Here is an 8,760-nt window from a genome sequence, read left to right as displayed (position 1 = left end):
CACCAAATTAACACCAACCTTGCATTGTCTCAATCCACTAGATAATAATTCACTAAGCGAAAATTACAATCTAGCTTCATTATGCAATTAAGCTATGCACACATCCTTAAATTCGTGACAGCCAAGCTACATACATTAAGCATGAATGTATCTTAAACAAAACACATGCAATTACTCTGTAAATTAAGCATTTACAGATTCACCACATGCATTCCAAGAATTCAGAACAAAAACATGGTAGATTTCACAAAATAAGCACAACCTCAAAGCTTCATTGCATTTTTCATCAAGGAGTCAATACACGAATTTAGCTAGACATGGAAATGAGTAATTAAACACTTCAAAACTGAAATCACAAAAATCAGAACCAAGAACCCTAACTTATCACATCTGAAAACGCAATTTAAGAGCAAAAATAGAGATTTCAAAGCTTAAATGGAATGCAAAACGGTGTTGTCATATATAAATGCGAAAACCCCATGAATGGGTATTGTTCCAAGTCAATAAAACCCACAAAACGAACTGCCCAAGCAAGAAAACGAATTCAAAACGTAAAACCCTCAATGGGTGCTGTCAAATATGCATAAAAACGGTAAAAATGAGCTAAAAACGTGAAAAACCGTAAGGTGGGCGTCCATCGAAGCTTGGAGAACGAAAATGGAGGTTTTGAAGAGAGGTTGAAGATGATGGAGCGGCTGCACACCTCATGCAAACCTAATTCGCGTGGTCATATCACCCTTGCCACTCATAATTACAAAACTGCCACTACGCCACTCAGATTTACAAAAATGCCACTATGGGCCTCAAATGTTGACCCATTAACTTTGCTGACGTGGAAATGACATGGAAATGATGTGGCAATGATGTGGAAAGTCTCTTCAACTAAATATTAAAGTCCAAGCTCCAAAATTGCTTCACCCAAATACCTAAAAAATAATTAAAAACAAAAATTAGGCCAAATAATGTGAAATTAGTCCAAATTCGGAACAGTGGCCCAATAAAGCCCAACAGATGAAAAACACTCTAATGATGAACAATTAAGCACTAATCAACTGTGTAATGGGTGCACAAAGGCTAGTGGAATAGAAGAAAATAATGACTCATCAAAATCGACCACACTTACCCTTTTGCACTCCTGGGCAAAATTAAAGAGTAAAGCAAAGCAAGGACATCACAAACATAACAAGAGAGACAAAAAGACACAAGACAAACAGACACATGACAAACGGAAACACATCTAACACAGAAGGATTCAAAGCTGCAAGGTATCTATGAACATCATCCAAGCAATTCAAAACATGTCAAGTACTCAGTTCAGCTTAAGGAGAATTGAAAGCAACATAACCTCACGAAATATGCACTGTATCACTCAAATCTCTAGGCTACTGTTTACTCTCAAAGCACCCCTGAAAAACAAACATCAAACAGACTTGGCAAGCCTCTAGAACGAACAACCAAACCAGAAACACTTGCAGGTCAAGATCAGAAGGACTTTTCAAGGTTGTAATGGGGCTGAGGACAAGGTGTGGAACATATGGATAAGTAGCTAAGCAACCAAGGAAATAGAGGAGCAATGGGGAATAAGTCTCAATCAATCATGAAAGTAATCCCAAACACCAACACTTCCAACTTCGGTTCTCACACAATGCTCAAATCCAAACTCCTTTTTATTTCTTTTCTTTATTCTCTTTTCTTTTCTTTTTGTTTTCTCTCTTTTTTTTTTCTTTTTCTATACAAAGAACATGCAGAGAAACAACAATTTGGAAATCCCACTTTGGTGTACAAATGAGCAATTCCAAGAACCAACAACAAGTGCGCGCACAACCACACTTGTTGTGCACGACCACACTTAATTGAGCACCCATTCCCAAAACAATTCCAAAGCTCCAAAATTTCCTAAGGTAGGAATAATCATGGTTTTTTAGGCTAAGGGCTTGTAATGAGCTATAAAACAATGAAAGGGTATGCAGGCTCAAAAAGGGGTATCAACGGAAATAGTTCAAGGTAGGCTCATCTGGTTGTAGGCTCACAGAACAAAATTGCCTAAATCCTATCCCAACATGCATGTGAATCAGAAAGGCATTCAGAAAGAGTCAAGCCAAGGCCACTGTCCAAGCATTCAAGAGGCATATATCACACAATCAAAGAACAGAGAGTGGCTCAAATTCTTACAGAGGGTAAACTAATTCCAAAAGCAAGTTGACATGCAAAGACAAAGCAAGGATATCAGTTCACAGAATAACCAACAACTCATCCTCCAAAAGTGAAGTGAGTGTTCCAAACAGAAAGCAAAAACATAACACTAACTAACACAAATTAACAAAAAGGAATCAAACAAACGGAAACAACAACAGACAGACAGACCTGGACAAGTGCAATAAAAGTAAAGAAGAAGGGGAAAGAAAACTCCCTGAATCATGGTGAAACAGCAGTGGGGTCAAGCAGGGAAGTTTCCTCCACAACAGTATCCACCAAGGCAGGATTGCTGAGGAATGGCTTAAGACGATGCCCATTCGCTTTGAAGCTCTTATCTGTGGACTGGCTTTTGATTTCAACTGTACCATAAGGATAAACATTAGTGACAACAAAAGGACCAATCCACTTTGATCTCAACTTACCCCCCATGAGTCCAAGTCTGGAGTTATACAGTAAAACTTGCTTACCAACAACAAACTACTTTCTAGCAATGGAGCTATCATGGAATCTCTTGGTCTTCTCCTTGTAGAACATAGAGTTCTGATATGCCTCCAAACGGATCTCATCCAACTCATTCAACTGCAGCTTCCTTTCCTCCTCAGCTTGATCAAGAGAGAAGTTGCATGACTTGACAGCCCAGTAGGCTCGATGCTCTATCTCCACTGGAAGGTGGCATGGCTTACCAAAGACAACCCGATAAGGAGACATCCCTATAGGTGCCTTGTAAGCAGTCCTGTGAGCCCATAGAGCGTCCTCAAGTCTATTGCTCCAATCCTTCCTGTTGGGCTGCACAATCTTCTCCAAGATCCTTTTGATTTCTCTGTTTGAGATCTCAGCTTGCCCATTAGTTTGGGGGTGATATGGTGTAGAAAGTTTGTGCACAACCCCATACTTTTGAAGCAAAACCCCCAAGGATCTGTTGCAAAAATGGGTGCCTTGGTCACTAACAATAGCTCGAGGAACTCCAAACCTGCAAAATATGTGAGACCTAACGAAGTCCACAACAACTCGAGCATCATTAGTTCTAGTGGCTTTGGCTTCCACCCATTTTGAAACATAATCAACAGCAAGTAAGATGTAAGTGAAACCAAAAGAGACAGGGAAAGGGCCCATGAAATCTATACCCTAGACATCAAACACCTCACAAAATAGCATGGGTTGTTGAGGCATCTGTTGTCTCCAAGAAATGGCTCCTCCTGCTCGTTGGCATTCCTCACATGTGCTATAAATCCTCCACGCATCTTTGAAGATGGTGGGCCAATAAAATCCGCAATCTAGCACCTTACGAGCTGTCCTTTGTGTGCCAAGGTGACCACCAGGTGCAGATGAATGACAAAATTTGAGGACCGAGTCAATCTCATGGTCCGGAATGCATCTCCTGGTAACCTGATCATTGCACATTTTCCACAGATAGGGGTCATCCCAAATGTAATACCTAGCATCGCTCTTGAGTTTATCACATTGAGCTCTGGATGCTAGGGGAGGAAAAACAGAAGCAGCAAGATAGTTAACAATGTTAGCAAACCAAGGTGAGGAAGAAGTAGAGAGTGTCAACAAACTTTCATCGGGAAAGTCATCCCGGATCGGTGAAGCATCATCAGTAGACCTCTCAATCCTGCTTAGGTGGTCTACAACCAGGTTTTGTGCTCCGCTCCTATCACGGATCTCCAAATCAAATTCTTGGAGCCAGAGCATCCATCTTATCAGCCGAGGTTTTGATTCTGCCTTCTTCAACAGGTACTTAAGAGCTGCATGGTCAGTAAACACAACAACAGGAGAACCAAGCAGATAAGATCGAAACTTTTCAAGTGCAAAAACTACCGCAAGGAGCTCTTTTTCTGTTGTGGTGTAATTTGATTGGGCAACATCTAATGTCCTGGAGGTGTAGTAGATTACCCTCGGCTGCTTATCAATCCTTTGAGCTAGAACAGCCCCTAATGCATAGTTGGATGCATCACACATAAGCTCAAATGGGGCTGTCTAGTCGGGCGCCTGAATGATTGGAGTTGTGGTCAGGGCCTTCTTGAGGCAATCAAAAGCCTCTTTGCATCCTTCATCAAAGATGAAGTCAACATCCTTTTGCAATAGGTTGGACAGTGGGAGGGCCTTCTTACTGAAGTCTTGAATGAAGCGCCTGTAAAACCCTGCATGGCCAAGAAAAGAACGAACCTCTCGCACAGAAGAGGGGTAAGGCAATTGTGAAATAATTGAGATCTTGGCAGGGTCAACTTCAATGCCCTTTTTTGAAATTATGTGCCCCAATACTATGCCTTGTTCTACCATGAAATGACATTTCTCAAAATTGAGAACAAGGTTAGATTGGATGCACCTGTTTAAAACTCTGTCCAAACTATCCAAACATGCATCAAATGAGGACCCATATACAGTAAAGTCGTCCATAAACACCTCTATGCATTTTTCAAGAAAATCGCTAAAAATGCTAAGCATGCACCGCTGGAATGTGCCAGGGGCATTGCATAGGCCAAACGGCATCCTCCTATAGGCAAAAGTGCCAAAGGGGCAGGTGAATGTGGTTTTCTCTTGGTCCTCAGGTGCAATGTGAATTTGAAAATAACCAGAAAACCCATCAAGAAAGCAATAGTGGGACTTACCTGCCAAGCGCTCAAGCATCTGATCAATAAAAGGCAGGGGGAAATGGTCTTTTCTGGTTTCTTGGTTTAGCCTTCTATAGTCAATGCAAACTCTCCAACTATTTTGCACTCTTGTTGGAATTAGCTCCTCTTTTTCGTTCTTGACTAGAGTGAGGCCAGTCTTCTTTGGAACAACATGGATGGGGCTAACCCACTGACTGTCAGAAATGGGGTAGATGATCCCAACTTGTAGAAGCTTGGTCACCTCCTTCTTTACAACATCCGAGATGACAGGGTTGAGTCGCCTCTGTGGCTGTCTCACTGGCTTTGCTCCATCTTCCAACAATATCCTATGCATGCATGTTGATGGGCTAATACCAGGGATGTCAGCCAATGTCCATCCAATTGCCTTCTTATGCTTCTTAAGAACTTGCAACAACCTCTGCTCTTGTTCAGCAGTGAGGGAGGTGGAAATGATGACAGGCAGTTTGTCCTCCTCCTCTAAGTAGACATACTTGAGGTTGTCTGGCAGTGGTTTTAACTCTGGAGTACTGGATGCTGGCTGAATATCAGGAACCAGAAGGGAGGGAGAAATGGGTTCCACAGCTTGTACCTGAGCATAACAATCAGATGCATATGTACTTCCTGCAACATGGTTAGTGCAACCTGATTGTATAACATCAAAGTGAATAGGTACAACATCCAGAGAGTCAAACTCTGTACATTCAACATTATCCACATCATATTGAGCATCATCAGAATCAGAATCAGAATTAGAATCAGAATTAGAATCAAGAACATCAATGCATGCAAATTCAGATAACTCAGACACGGATGAATGTTTTAATGTATGCAAAGAGTGGAAATCAGAAATCAATCCATCAACAACATCATCAATAATATCCACGTGAAAAACAGAATGATCCTCAGAAGGATGTTTCATGGCATCCAGAATGTTGAATCGCACAACAATATCATCAAACTCCATGGACAAAGTACCTGCATGGACATCAATTTTGGTTCGTGCAGTTTTCAAAAATGGTCTGTCTAAAATGATTGGTGCAGAACCATGTGAAAATCCCTCTTCCATGTCAAGAATGTAAAAATCAGCTGGGAAAATCAATTCACCGACACGAACCAAAACATCATCAACCAAACCTGCGGGGTGGGCAACACTTCTATTTGCCAACTGAATCACCACACCCGTAGGTTGCAGGGGTCCAAGAGAAAGAGATTTAAAAATAGACAGAGGCATTACATTTATTGAAGCACCAAGATCAAGCATTGCATTTTCAAATTTATTGTTACCTATGATGCAAGGTACACAAAATGTACCTGGGTCCTTGCACTTCTCAGGAATCTGAGGAACAGATTTACCTATCAATGCTGACACGTTTCTGCCCATGCTGATCTTTTCGTTTCCCTTCAGCCTCCTTTTGTGCGTGCATAGCTCCTTCAAGAACTTTGCATATCTGGGAATCTGTTTAATGGCATCCAACAGAGGTATGTTGACCTCTACCTTCCTGAAAGTTTCCAAGATCTCCCTGTCAACCTCTTCCATCTTTTTGCTTGGAATGGCGCTTGGAGGGAAAGGAAGAGGTATGGAAGGTGCAACAATAGAGGTGGAAGGTGTAGAAGTCGATGTGGAAGGACCAGCTGCATGAGCATCACGCTTTCTCTGAAGTGTGGCAGGGTCGGCTTCCTTTGGAGGTGTAGGCTCGGAAGTGGGAACTTCAATGTTCTTCCCAGATCTCAAAGTAATGGCACTCACATTCCTAGGATTTTCCACCGTCTGTGATGGAAGCTTGTCAGAATTTTGAGCCTGTGCCTGGTTTAGCTGAGTGGCCATCTGCCCCATTTGATTTGTCAAACTCTGGATTGAGGCCCTAGTCTCCTGCTGAAATTGCATATTTTGAAGGGTCATCATCCTGACTAACTCCTCCACTGAAGTAGAAGAAGAAGGTGCAGGTGTTGCAGCAGGAGCTGGTGTGGGTACAGGTGGAACAGGAGCAGCTTGTGGTGCAGGTGCAACTCTTTGTTGTGGAGGTGGTTGCACATTTTGAAATTGTTGGGGCTGCTGGTTACCCTGGTTTCCCCATCTCAAATTAGGGTGGTTCCTCCATCCTGGATTATATCTGTTGGTTGACAAATCATGGTTTGAAAATTATTTGCTGCATAGGCCTGAAGGGTATCCACTGGTGTAGAAGAAGAAGCCTGTTGTTGCAATGCTGGGCAAGAGTCTGTAAAATGATCAACAGATGTACAAAGGCCACAAACTCTTGCAGTTGGAGCTCTCTGATTGGAAGCAAGTTGATTGACCAGTGTAGTAAGAGCATCAATCTTACTTTCCAACTTCTTTGTGTACTCGGCTGCTCCTACATCATGAACTCCTCTAACAACTATGGCATCACTCCTTGTGCCAAATTGTTGAGAATTTGAAGCCATGTTTTCTATCAGTTGTTATGCTGCAGGTGGGGTTATGTTACCAAGGGCACCACCACTTGCGGCATCAATCATATTTCGATCCATGTGGTGCAAGCCTTCATAAAAATACTGCAGGAGGAGATGTTCAGAAATCTGATGGTGTGGACAGCTTGAACAGAGATTCTTGAACCTCTCCCAGTACTCATAATGGGTCTCCCCAGATTGCTGCTTGATGCCAGAAATCTCCTTCCGTATGGCTGTTGTCCTTGAAGCAGGAAAGAACTTGGCAAGGAACAATCTCTTCAGGTCATCCCAGCTTGTGATGGACCTGGGTGCTAGGTAGTACAGCCAGTCTTTCGCATTACCCTCCAAAGAATGAGGGAAAGCCTTCAAGTATACATGGTCCTCTTGTACATCTGCAGGCTTCATGGTGGAACAGACGACATGAAACTGCTTCAAGTGTTTGCACGGGTCCTCACCTGCAAGACCATGAAACTTTGGCAACAAGTGTATCAAACCAGTTTTCAGCACATATAGAACCTCCTCCTCAGGGTATTGTATGCATAAACTATCATAAGTGAACTCTGGTGTAGTGAGCTCACTCATGGTTCTCTCATGAGGTGGAGGAGGTTGAGCCATGTTATCAGTATGAAAATGCTCAGAATATACAGTATGCTCAGAATGCAAAGAATGAGGAGTGTCAGGAATGTGATGAGAATCAGAAGAATCAGGAAATGTCTCTGAATATTCAGCATGCAAAGATGGATTCCTAGGATGCCTACTTCCTCTATGGAATGTCCTATCAATCTCAGGGTCAAATGGTTGTAATTCACTTGGGTTTCACCTAGTCATGCACCAAAAAGCATTAATTGTGGTGATATTGGCATAACAAAGGGTATAACTACAAGTATACTCAAACGACCTTCAAATGACTTGAAAATTGGTAGGATATTCCTTTAAGTGGTCAAACAGAAGCACAAAAAAAATCATATCAAAACTCAAAGCACAAGTATTTTTTTCAATTTTTCAAAAGTAAAAAAAATGAAGAAAAATCACAAAAAACATTGTTGAAATGTAGAAAATGGCATTTTCTGGAGAATCTGAGTTTGCAAACCGGCGAAGCGGGTTACAACAAGGTGGGAAATCAAATTCTACCCCAAATCCATATAAAATAATAGTGATTCTGATAACCAGAGCAAAAGTTATGGTCCTCTGAAGTTTCACTAAAAATCAGTCCAAAAATTTTTTGAATCTCTTAACTCAGACCATACCAACTGCTCTAGCTATTTTTCCTATCAAGTTCAACGTCTTAGAAGTGGGGGAAAAAAATTTCAAGTCAAAACAAGCTCCGTAGCTACCAAAACAAAAATCCAGAAGTTAAATGCCAGATTCAGACACTATTCAAACACTATTCACTACTACAAATGACACTATTCATGCGCGCCGCGACACTATTCACTACACTACACAGAAACACACAGGAATGAAAACAGGCACTGAACTTAACACAACATTAACATCACAATGAACATATACCAACTCAACCACA

General features: G+C 41.7%; 1 pseudogene; it reads right to left on the bottom strand.

Annotated features, from left to right (window-relative positions):
- Positions 1–3,042: 3,042 nt before the first annotated feature.
- LOC146886774 (uncharacterized) lies at positions 3,043–8,063 on the bottom strand (annotated as a pseudogene).
- Between the last annotated feature and the right edge of the window lie 697 nt (positions 8,064–8,760).

This window comes from Vigna unguiculata, chromosome 4 (genome assembly GCF_037176805.1).
Source record: "Vigna unguiculata cultivar grain cowpea cultivar isolate G323 ecotype 2 chromosome 4, ASM3717680v1, whole genome shotgun sequence".
NCBI lineage: Eukaryota > Viridiplantae > Streptophyta > Magnoliopsida > Fabales > Fabaceae > Vigna > Vigna unguiculata.
This window is presented reverse-complemented; position numbering and strand designations above follow the sequence as displayed.